This window comes from Anolis sagrei, chromosome 6 (genome assembly GCF_037176765.1).
Source record: "Anolis sagrei isolate rAnoSag1 chromosome 6, rAnoSag1.mat, whole genome shotgun sequence".
In the NCBI taxonomy this organism is placed as follows: Eukaryota; Metazoa; Chordata; class Lepidosauria; order Squamata; family Dactyloidae; genus Anolis; species Anolis sagrei.
This window is the reverse complement of record NC_090026.1, coordinates 27,529,131-27,538,896: the sequence shown is the minus strand read 5'-3', so window position 1 is coordinate 27,538,896 and position 9,766 is coordinate 27,529,131. Positions and strand designations below refer to the sequence as shown.

General features: G+C 44.9%; 1 long non-coding RNA gene across 2 annotated transcripts; it reads left to right on the top strand.

Annotated features, from left to right (window-relative positions):
• Positions 1-455: 455 nt before the first annotated feature.
• On the top strand, positions 456-9,506 carry LOC132778076 (uncharacterized). Of its 2 annotated transcripts, none has more exons than XR_009631732.2 (2): positions 456-579; positions 8,875-9,506. It is a non-coding gene; the product is annotated as an uncharacterized lncRNA (long non-coding RNA). The 2 variants fall into 2 exon arrangements; XR_010910149.1 differs by having other exon boundaries at positions 3,982-9,506.
• The last annotated feature ends 260 nt before the right edge of the window (positions 9,507-9,766 follow it).

The window sequence follows — 9,766 nt, the reverse complement described above, 5'->3', positions numbered from 1 at the left end:
ACCTTTATAACTAGTGTCCATTGTGTTGAAGCTGAGGCCAATAGGGGCATGTGTGCCGCTGCCCATGGTGCTGAAGGCAGACCAACAGACACAAGGAGCTGTCTATGGTGCTGAAAGGCAGGTTTGGGGGGGGGGCTGTCTATGGTGCTGAAAAGGTATTGCTAGCCACGGGGAGCTGTCCGTGGAGCGGGAGGTGTGTAGATGGGCACAGGGAGCTGTCCATGGTGCTGATGGTACCCAGGGCTCTGCTGGGCTCAGGAGCCCCACCTGCCTCCCCCTTCTCCTTCCTTCCTTCCCTCTCATTCCCTCTCTGCCTCCTTGCCTGCCTCCCTCCCTGCTCTGCGCCCGGCGCTCCCCCCAGGGCTCCTCTTCCTCCCCAATCAGAGGCGCTTCGTGACTGCCTGGCAGATGCGTCACGCTCGGGCCCGGAGTTCCCTTCCCCGATTCGTGACTCGCCTGCTGGAGTCTCGGGCGGGACTCGGCAGTCTCTGCAGCTCTGCGATGTGGACACATCTCCTCCTCTTCTCCTCCTCCTCGAAGCCTCTGCCTGCCCTACGGAGAGCATCATTGGGAGAGAAGGTGAGCCCCTGCCCATCTAGGGACAGGCAGAGGAGAACAGCAAGGACAGGCAACTTGGTAGCCCTGTCCTTCTAGGGAACTTTGGCAAGGTTAGAGGGCTGGGGAAGAAAGAAGGAAAGCATTTGGCAACGGTCATAGGAAGCTGGCACTGACTTAGTCATTTGGTGGGAGACTTGGGAGTTTTTTTTTTGGACCCCTCAGATCTCAAATGCCTCTCTATGTAGACTTGTGACAGACTGAGAAAAGGGGAGTGCAAAAAACAAAAATGTATGTCAGGGAATGTACAGTATGTATGTGTTTGTGTTTTGCACAAAGAGACAGAAGCAATGGTTAGTTTGAAGCTGAGCTGTGTGTGTATGTGTACTGAGATGCATCACTGGCCACAGTTGTCTCCTGCATGGATGTCTCTCTGTGTACAGTTCTCCAGTCCTTCTTTGCTTGTATGTAACCTCCCCACAGACTCTGCTTTCTGGGGTGCGCATGTTTTGCCATGGTTTCAGTGCTTGGTTCCTCCCATCTAGACAAAATATGCGTGCCCCTGTATACCAAAGACTGTACATTGGGGTGAAAGTGTGTTGTGTTGGGGATATGGGTGAATACATGCGCTCGTGCAGGATTTGCAGGATGTACGTCTAGGTGCTTTTCTGGCATGGCAAGTTTCATGTATGAAAAGGGCATGTCAGAAAAAGCATACAAACAAGTTGCAAAGCATGATATGCAATGGTCACTGATTCATCTGGCTGAGATTTGTCGCTGCAGATACACATGCCGTGAAGCCACAGTTGGTTACGGTTCTCCGCTGCATGTATGCTGCGACAGACATGCGAAATCATCACACATGATGAACAATGAGTAGTTTGCATGTTTTGTTTTCAGACATGAAAGCACTTTTTGATCATAAAAAGTGTGTAGGTTTACAGATTTGGGAGAGAATGAAAATATGCCACATAGTGCATATGTGTGATGAAAAGAAGAGAGTCGTTGTAAGTTTTTAGGGGCTATATGGCCATGTTCTAGAAGCATTCTCTCCTGGCGTTTTGCCTGCATCTATGGCAAGCATACTCAGAAGTGAGGTCAGACCTCACAACCTCTGAGGATGCTTGCCATAGATACAGGCAAAACATCAGGAAAGAGTGCTTCTAGAACATGGCCATATAGCCCTAAAAACCTACAACAACCTAGTGATTCCAGCCATGAAAGCCTTCGACAATACATTGAAAAGATGTGTGTTTACATGAATGTGTGCTGTGGCCTGTGTGTACACAAAAAGACAAGCATACGCATGTGTACCTGTGTACGAACACAGCTTTGTGCATATTTCAGTTTGAATGTATGTCTGGAAAATGAGAAGGATGTGTTTTAGGGAGCTCAGGGCACAATTGCGCCCGCATGTTTGCTTGCGCATGTGTGCCCAGGCTTAAGACTGTGCACTCTCATTCCTGGAGGGACCGCGGTCGTACATGCATTTCCACCCCACAACAGCTGCCAGTCAGCAGAGAGTTTGCTTTGGTGGCATCTCATCTTTCCTGGAAAGTACCAGTGCTTCCAAGAGTGGGATGGAGAGGAACCCAGACCCTCTCTGTGCCACTCTTTCTCTGGGACTGTGTACACGTATGTGTGTGTCTGTAAGCTGGTTCAGTCCACATGTGCATGCCATTGTTGAATCTGACAGGCGAGGGAAGGAAAGTGGAGTGACCCCTTTCCTTTCAGGACCAAGGAAAGGAAGAATCAAGGAAAGAAGGGGTTGGGAGAGGTTTGATTTGAGCCTTTCAGAGAGGGCTGGGCTGGGTCTAGTCTTCTGCAGAGGCAGTGATGGGTGTGAGATAGGACAGAATAGAGAAGAGCTGGTCTTGGGAGCATCTTTGCTGGAGGTGGGGTGGGGAGAGACTGGGCAAGGAGAAATCCCCCCTCCTCCCCTGAGCTGGCGATTGCCTGCGTGGGCGTTTGGGAAGCAGGGAGCTCCCCAGTCAGAAGGAAGGAAGGAAGGAAGAGAGGCAGCAGGGTGGAGAGGAAGGTCCCTGCTTTCCTATAAGAACGAGGGAGGGAGTGCCAATCTTCCAATCCTTTAGACCCAGAGAAACATCAGAAGAGAGACAAAGAAAGAGAGCCTGGAACCGGTGTGTCCTTCTTGAATCCCAGAGCTGCAGAGTGAGTCCTTGGAAGCCTGAAACCAACCAATGGTAGGGAGGAACCCCTACTTTTGGACCTCAAAGGCTGGTTGGAAGCAGGGGGTGAGGCTCAGCCTGCAAAATCCAAATATCCAACAGGTGCTGCGGGTCCAGAGGTCGCCCGAAGAGGAGGGCTCCCCTCCGCCTCTCCTCCCTCCCCACCGCAGCAAGAAGAGACGAGGCGGGCGGCACTAACAGCAGCAAGGTCTTCCCTGGGTCTTTTTGCGGTCTGGGCTTTCTGGGTCTGTCCAACCCCCGTATCAGAAAGCCCTTACCCCAAAAAGCATCCGGGGCTGGACAAGGGCATCGCCGCGACGCCGCCAGGGAGCGCCCTTGGAGCTGCGAGGCGGAGGAGAGGAGAAGCAGAGAAGCCGGACCCACTCGGGACAGGAGCCCCCGCGGGTGATGCATCTCTTGACCCTGGTAGACCTTTGCAATAGCCTCCTTCCCAATCTGCCCTCTCTCCTTCCCTCCCTTGCTTGACTTTCTTCCTCTCTCTCCCTCTCTCCCTCACCCCTCTACCCTCCTTCTCCATAACCACTCTCTTCTTCAGACTTTTGTATTTTCTTCCATCCTGAGTTGGGGGGAGTTACTCTTTTGGATCACAACCCTCAGCATCCCCCTAAACCTGGGGGGATCCTAGGAGTTGGCATCTCAAAGAGCCATTCTCTCTAACTCTTAGAATTGTGTGGTTGCAGGTGGGTTTTATACTACAGATCAATGCAATAAGAACCTAAGGAGCTGGAATGGACCAGGCGCCCATCCCGGCAATATGGTGAAGTGAATGCAAGACCAGGCTAGGCCTAAGGAAACCTGAGTTTGGAGCACAAAGCTTTCACAGTGACCTAGAACTTGTCACTGTCTCTCAGCTACTTCAATTTTACAAGGTTGTCCTGCAGGTAAAGATTAGAGGGTGGAAACAGATTTTTGAAACAAGGTGGTGGTAGGGAATGCAATAATATTTTTCAGGACACTGTATTCTATTCTGTCTTCTTGTCTTATGTCCTTCTTGTAACCAATGGTTTCCAGCATTCTCTGGTGGCGCTGTAGGTTAAACCGCTGAGCTGCCGAACTTGATGACCAAAAGGTTGGTGGTTCGAATAATACAGATAACTACCTTCTACTGAATAAAGGTTACTGATCCAGTTCTAGCATATGTAGTAATTAGTTGGTGCCCCCAATGGCACAGTGAGTTAAATCACTGAGCTGCTGAATTTGCTAACCTTTGTTGCAGGTTCGAATCTGGGGGGCATGGTGAGCTCCCGCTGTTAGATCCAGTTTCCGCCAACCTAGCAGCTTGAAAACATACAAATGTGAGTAGATCAGTAGGTACTGCTTCTGCAAGAAGGTAATGGTACTCCATCCATTCATGCTGGGCACATGACTTAGGAGGTGTCTATGGACAACTCCAGCTCTTCGGCTTAGAAATTGAGATGAGCACCACCCCCAAGAGTTGGACACGATTAGACTTAATGTCAAGGGAAAATATTTACTTTTATCTGTGCTAGAATCATAGAGTTGGAAGAGACTCCAAAGGCCATCCAGTTCAACTGCATTCCACCATGCAGAAAAACACAATCCAAGGACTCCTGACAGATGGCTCTGTTTGAGAAACCTCCAGAGAAGGAGATGCCACCATGCTCCAAGACAGCGTATTCCACTGCTGAACAGCTCTTACAGCTCAGGAAGTTTTTTCCTAGTGTTTGGATGAAATCTTTTTTTTTATTTTTATTTTTTGCAATTTGAATAAATTTCCTTGTTTCCAGAACAGCGGAAAACAAGTTTGCCCCTCCTCTTCTAATGTGACACCCCTTCATATATTTAACCAAAACTATGTCCCCTCTCAACCTTCTCTTCTCCAGACTAAACATACCAAGTTCCCTCAGCTGTTCCTCATAGGACTTGGTTTCCAAACCTTTGACCATTCTGGTTGTCCTTCTGTGGACATCTTCCAGCTAGTCAATATCCTCCTTGAATTGTGATACCCAGAACTGGACACAGTACTCCAGGTAAGGTCAGACCAAAGTACAATAGAGTGGGACTATGACTTTCGTCGATCTAGACACTGCATCTGTTGATGCTGGCTAGAATCACGTTTGCTTTTTAAGCTGCCGCATTACACTGATGACTCATGTTCAGATTGTGGTGTATGAGATCTCTTTCACACGTACTGCTATCAAGTCAGGTGTTCCCCACCTTATAACTCTGTAGTCTTGTTGAAATTCACTTTGTTAGTTTTGGCCCAGCTGTCTGATTTGTTAAGGTCATTCCTATCATTTGTCCTTTATTCCATAATCTGTCATAGTACTGGACCCAAGACAAGAACCCTATGACATCCCACTAGTCACCTCTCTCCAGGATGAAGAGGAGCCATTGTTGAGCACCCTTTGGGTTCAGCCGCTCAACCAATTACAAATGCCTCTAACAGTAACATTGTCTAGCCCACATTTTACCAACTTTACTTCAGAATACTAGCTCGGGGTCAGAATCCTGTGGCCATCTGAATGTTGCTGGACTCTTTTCCTCAACATCTGGCATGTATGGCAGAACTCCCCGGTGAACCACTGTATAACAGATAGTTGGTTTGATAGATGACCCAATGACTCTTCCTTACCGTTTTCTTCTCACCTCCCAAATCTGCTAAATGCCATATTTATGACATAGATTTGGGACACCTGGATTCAAATTCTGATGAGACATACAGGATTTCCAGAGGTTTTTAGACATTGGATGCATAGCCACCTGTTGGAAATGCTTTGATTTTGTATTTTTACATGGCAGAATGCGGTTGATCTGCATGGCCTTTGTGGTCTCTTACAACTCTATGATTTTATTCTCAGTAAGGTCGTCTTGGACATGCTGTCTCTGTTGTTGACCCATCTGTACTTAGTGACCTGACTCAACAGTATCTTCTCAGGATGAATCAGATAATTAGAACGAAATGGGCTAACACTGCTGGACGTTAGTTTGTGAACAATATTGGTGAGTGACAACATTCTTTTTGGTGCTTCCACTGTCTGGTCTTCTAGAACATTTCGGAACAAGGGCTGTGGCTCAGAGGCAGTCAAAAGAAGCTGTATTTCCAAATTTGGTTCCTGGCCTATCTATGGAGTACTGGAAGGACCCCATACTGGAAGCTCGCAAGCAGCTCCTGTTCCAATGAATGTAAACAAGTACTGAAATATTTATTTATTTGCTGTATTTATATGCTGCCTTCCTTACCCTTGGGGAGACTCAAGGCAGTTTACAACATATTAATAGCAAAGATACAATGCCAACATACAGTAAAACAAAGAGATCATAATAACTAAGGTCTTCCCCTGAAATTAAGTCAAGTCATGTCCAACTCTGGAGGTTGGTGCTCATTTCCACTACTAACCTGAAGAGCTGCCATTGTCCGTAGACACCTCCAAGGTCATGTGGCCAGCATGACTGCATGGAGCGCCGTTACCTTCTCGCCGGAGATCATAATAACTAATTACTAGGGTAAAGGTAAAGGTTTTCTCCTGACATTAAGTCCAGTCGTGTCTGACTCTGGGGGTTGGTGCTCATCACCATTACTAAGCCAAAGAGCTGACGTTGTCCGTAGACACTTCCAGGGTCATGTGGCCAGCATAACTGCCTGAAGCGACATTACCTTTTTGCCAGACCGGTACCTATTACTCTACTCACATTTGCATGTTTTTGAACTGCTAGGTTGGCAGAAGCTGGGCCTAACAGTGGGAGTTCACGCTGCTCCCCAGATTCAAACTTGCGACAAAGGTTAGCAAGTTCAGCAGCTCAGTGGTTTAACTCACTGTGCCATTGGGGGCACCAACTAATTACTACATATGCTAGAACTAGATCAGTAACCTTTATTCAGTAGGAGGTAGTTATCTGTATTATTATATTCCCACTATTTCACAAACTTGGCACACTTAGGTTTGTCAGTCCACAACTTTACTCTTCCCAGCTGTCATGGATGGGGAAAATAGGAGCTGCAGTCCAGCATGTTTGAAATGTACTGAGGAAAGTTGTTAATGGACATGAGTTAGTCAGAGCAAACTACTTTTAATTCTCATTGATTTGGATTGCAAATAAAAGTAATCTTATGGAAACAAGACAATTTTCAAAACATTTATACTATCATTGGGATGTAGCCTTCAGTTAAGTCTTGAGGAGTAACATCCCTGTACAAGACCTATGTGAAATAGCAGTAGTTTGGTCATAAGGTTGATACAGTCATTAAAAAGCATAGCTGACCATACTGATATATTCAGGACAGTTTTTTTTTGGTCATGTCAGGAGCAACTTGAGAAACTGCAAGTCACTTCTGGTGTGAGAGAATTGGTCGTCTGCAAGGACGTTGCCCAGGGGACGCCCAGATGATTTGATGTTTTTATCATCCTTGTGGGAGGCTTCTCTCATGTCCCCGTATGAGGAGCTGGAGATATAGGCTTGAAATAAAATAAATACAACAAATTTGTATTTAAGTGAAGTGAATGAAGTGAAGACATCTAGTTTCAGGTTAACCAAGGGACAGTCTTGTAAATCACTTCTGGAGAGGATGAAACAAACTAATTAATGGAAGAAACGACCAGTTAATGATTATTAGCCATGACATCTTAATCGAGCTTTCATGTTGAAAGGCAGCATACTTCTGGACACCAGAGATTGGGAGCAAGCAACAGAAATGGGCCATTATATTCCTGCCCTACATATGATCCTATAGAATCAGTGTGGTGTAGTGGTTTGAGCACTGGACTACAACTAGAGACCAAGATTTGATTTCTTGCTCAGCCATGGAAACCCATTGGGTAACCATAGGCAAGTCCCACATTCTCAGCCCGTCCCCTCAAAAAACCCATGATGGGTTTGCCTTAAGATTACCATAAGTCAGAAAGGACTTGAATGCATACAACAACAACAAATGTAATAGAGGCATCTGGTTGATTATTCTTCTATGGGGAACATGAACCTTAGATAGAATAGTCTATCTAGGATTGTGAAGTCTTGTGTTCTTGCAGTCAAATTGAAAATAATTATCAGAATGATTGGGCATTTTAACTCTGCTAAAACATAACATTGTTTGAGTCTTTTATCATTTTTTAAAAAAGTAATGAAGCCATAGAGGTTTAGACAATGACAAGTGTCATGGAGACAGAGGCTCATAAAGAAAGAAGACCATATTGTCCATCTTGGGCAGTCCTTTGGTTGATGCAGCAGATGCAAGTCATCTTTACAAGATGGCTGCCTAATAGCTTTGTCTTGAGATCTCCACTACTAAATCAGTCCACTACTAAAACAGATTTTGGGTTCCGTTGCTGGATTATTATTGTCATGAAGTCTCTTCTAATGTTTAATAAAATCAGCCCCTTAAGTCTATTCCTGCCCTTAGTGTGCTATGTTGCCATGTGTCTTGCCATTTAATGAAAGTGTTTTTCAATGGTTTTTAATTTTGTTTCAAATGATTTATTGTATATTTTTATCTGTATGTATTTTATCTGCACATGTTTTAATTTTTGTACAATGCTTTTGTTACTTTTGGGAAAAGGCAAATGGGTGGTGGTGGTGATGATGATGAAGATGATGATATTGTCCTGAATCATATTGGTTTGTCTCAACTACAGCAAGCTCATTGAATTAGCTGTTGAATTTTGAATCAGCACATCTCAAAGCAATTTGTTTACTGTCATACCAATGAGTTAATCTAGTCTAATTGGCCATTGGGATCAGCCTATTCGAAAAGCAAATAATATACATGTTTTTCTGTGTCAATATGTCCAATGACTTTCTCTAAACTGAGAGTTGGGACGCTATGACTCATGTGGTGTTGTATACTTCCATTGTCCCTTACCATTGGCTACAAGGGATGCAGCTTGTTAGACCTGAAATCCAAAACATCTGGGGGATCACATATTTCCAAACCAATGTGGTCAATGGTAAAGGATTATGAGAGATATCCTAGAGGTTCCCATCTATCTGCACTACCAGGTCCACAAGGCAGTTATCTTGCCATCAAAGTATGTCATGAAGTCTGACATAGCAGTAGACTGACAATACTGGAAGGGATTGACCAATATTCTGCCTTACTATGTTAATTTTGCACCATCTTCTGAATGTGTGTTTTTGTTTTTTGCAATATCAGATGGGCTCAATTGTGGCATCGGGTGACAACTTGTTATTGACAACCACAAGTGTAAGTTCACCTTATGCATGCATATGTATTTTTCTGATTATTGCAGAGGTTGATATTTTCACCCACTCTTTACAACAATCAAATGCCCTCCCAACTTACTTTGGTGTGACAGCTACCATTCACTGCCATTCCATTGCTGGTGGACAGAAGCAGGATTGGAGATGTACCGGACTATTCTGGTCAGCAGATGCAGTTTGATGATATCATTTGATGAGACTTCTGGAGGACTCTAGTAGGGTTGAGTGTAAGATGTCTTTGGTCTGCATATGGTTATGGGGGCATAGTCAGACATTCCTCCAAAGACACACATGCAGAACGCTGATATTATACTCAACTATGTAGGATCTTGGCTTTGGAGTGGTTCTGTTCTGCTAATGGTTCTTCTTACTCATATTTTGCCAACATCTCTTAGACTGTACAGTTGTATTGAACTGTTACATTTCTTTCATTTGTATTACATGTATGAATTGTATTGTATGTTCCTAACTATGTGCTTGCATTGCCTTGGGAAGGCTTGCCCGCAAACTCAGAATTGAAATATTTGAAATAAATGAATAAACATTTTAAAAAATAGACATAAATCTTGGATCACTCACAATCTGTTATACTTCAAGGAGTGTGGAACAAGCAGTAAGATAGGAATGGAGGTTGTGAGGTGTTTCAGATGCGATTGGAGAGCAACACTCAGCAACCCTAGCCACCAAGACCTGATATTTGGACTTATACTTCCCGGGTTGATGGATGACTAGACACTTCTCTGTCTCTCTCGCTGCTCTTATCTGACAAGTAAATAGCTGCAACAGAAAAAAAGGTTTGACTTCTAGAGGATGGAGGAGATGAA